The 2,500-nt window shown below is 43.3% G+C and overlaps 1 protein-coding gene across 5 annotated transcripts in view; it reads right to left on the reverse strand.

The window, feature by feature from the left end:
- LOC109897631 (RNA binding protein fox-1 homolog 3) overlaps positions 1–2,500 on the reverse strand; it is a 409,231-nt gene that overhangs the window by 215,230 nt on the left and 191,501 nt on the right. For all 5 annotated transcript variants that reach the window (XM_031827807.1, XM_031827804.1, XM_031827801.1 and 2 more), the window contains one exon: positions 1–27. This exon is cut by the window's left edge and continues 57 nt beyond it. The gene's annotated coding sequence lies outside the window, so the exon portion shown is untranslated. The remainder of the gene's footprint in view (positions 28–2,500) is intronic.

Raw genomic sequence — 2,500 nt, forward strand, 5'->3', positions numbered from 1 at the left:
TTCACTCACTGTTGATACTAACAAACCCTGTAGACACAAGGCAACACATCCTCAGTTTAGACAGGAGGACCAAGGCAGGCAGTTGCAGACATTTACATTTCTCAGACATTTACAACGAGTCAAATGTGTGTGTGTTTATTTGTTTGTGCGTGTGTGTCCCTGCCTGCCTGCTTGCGTGCGTGTTGTTTAAGTGTGTGAGTGCTCTCCTACTGTGAATGTTTCTGCTGAGCTGTGTATCTGAGCAGGCCTCAGGTTGGCTGGAGCCCAGCAGCCCAGCCGGTGAACCACAGAGAAAACTGCATTGATTTCATCCCCCAGAAATCCCATCTCGCTGAGCCCGCCTTCTCACCCCGCCCTCCTCCCAATTAAGCATTTGCAGGGAGCCATGCCAACACAATTTGTCATTTATCAAAAGTAATTAAAAGCAATTTCTTCTCTGTTGTTGATTGGGAATTGACTAATTGTTGAGACTGTAGAAATGGGGATAAATAAACCAGTGAATGGATGAATTTGACATAAACTTGGAGGAAAGCATAAACACTGTAAAATGAGTCCTCGACATCTGGCTCTGTGATTCCTCTCAACATGATTACGACTGCAAAAACTGAACCAGTTGTTCATGACATTCTGATACACAACAAGTCAAAGCCAGTAAATAATATATTAGAAACAACATATTGACTAACTGACTTAAAGAGTTCTGCTGCTAGAAATGGAGAGGGGCTGGTAAGAACTATGGCTGCTTTTCTGTCAAGACGAGACATATCCCACTGGGCACAATTCAACGTTAATTCCACATTGGTTTGACGTAAATCGTTTAAAATGAAGTGGAAACATCGTTGATTCAACCAGTGTGTGCCCAGTGGGATGTTTCCCCGGGTGGAACAACAAAGATATTTAAATATCAACATTTAAGCCAGATATTCATTAAAAAATAAAAACAAGATCGCAGGCAAGGCAACCTGGGGAGGGAAAACCAAAGACCATTCAGCAGTAGAGGTTAGAGTTCATCTGTTCAGTGAAACCCAGCAATACCATTTCAACATTATCGGTAACAACCCCTGAATGCACCATTACCTTCTATAAGGGCAGAATTAAATGTCAGAATTGATTTGGGGAGGGAGGGCTGAGATATAAGCGGGCAGCTCTGGCGACCATTTTGTTCCAGCGCGGCCCTGTATTTGGTCTCCCTGGATCATTAACAGACGAGGCAGAGAGAAGGGCTGGAAACACATGAAGGAGGTGTGGGCACCCATCACAACTGTCTCCGGTGACAGGGGATGAAATTAAAAACAGGGAAGAGCGGAAGAGTGAGAGAACCCTAAAAGAAAAAGGAACTATGCACGCAGAATGCCAGAGGAGTTCTTTAAATGTCCCACTGCTTTGTAAATAAGTTAGTTAGCTAAACAAATACCTGGCTCTGTTCTGAGCGGATCCCTTTACTAACCAATGCTTCAACAAATGCCAAGTGCCAACAAATGGAGCCGTTGCTTCAATGAGGCGATTAGATTATCCCTTTGAAGGCTGCAGTTGGACAAGCAATTCTATCATTGCCTGGGAACACAAAAATAATTGGGCAACAGTGGGAAAAGTGATATTCACGCCTCTACTGAGACTGAACCATGCCTGGAATATCTAATGGAGCCTTTCACTCTCTCCTGCCTTGTTTGGATTCCCATTCATCATGAAAAAGTCAATTACTTATGTTCCCTAACATGCATGGTTATTAATGCTCTAATTATGCTTCTCCCTCTAATCTTTTGCCTTGCAATTTGGGTGATATACCGTATGTGTGAACAACATGGCAGGTCCCATAGAAGTGAAAGCTGAATTAGGAATTGTTGTGCTATAAAGCACCTTCTCTTGGGAGCCATCAGCGAGATAGAGAGAGCCTGTCATTGGTTGTCTATACATGGGGATTTATGTAAGCCCACTGAGCATGTGTGTGCATATGCGTTCTCCCTAAGTATGTCATGTATGCACAGGGCTGAATAATAAGTTGCTAATACAGTTACCCACTAATATTATATAGCTAACAGCTCATAGCATTCCAACATGATAACATGATTTAATCAAACCCCAAACTAGCCCCCTATCACTTCCTCTGGTTCCTATTAAGTCGGCCCTGACAGCTTTAGAGGGGTGAAATAATTTGGGAGGTTTTGAAGATGCCTGTGAGAGCCTTGGGGAGCCCCTGCAGAGTGGCTGTGGAGGCCCTGTACTGCCTGCAGCCATGACTGTTCTTCAAGGCTTCTCCTCTGAGCATTTTTACAACAGCACAAATTAGGAGGAAGGAATGCCTCTGTCAGTGCAGCCCAGACAGCCAACTTGGGCAGAAACTTGGATGACAATGAAGAAACGGAGGGCGTCATAAACTGCGGAAAATAAGCTCTCACTTTCAAACGTTTACGGCAGCTCAAATATCTAATGATACCTCTCATAGCTTTTAATCTTTAATGTGAAAAATTAATCATCCCATTCATTATTTTAATAGCTGTCA

The sequence above is a fragment of the Oncorhynchus kisutch genome, linkage group LG6, assembly GCF_002021735.2.
Source record: "Oncorhynchus kisutch isolate 150728-3 linkage group LG6, Okis_V2, whole genome shotgun sequence".
Taxonomy (NCBI): Eukaryota; Metazoa; Chordata; class Actinopteri; order Salmoniformes; family Salmonidae; genus Oncorhynchus; species Oncorhynchus kisutch.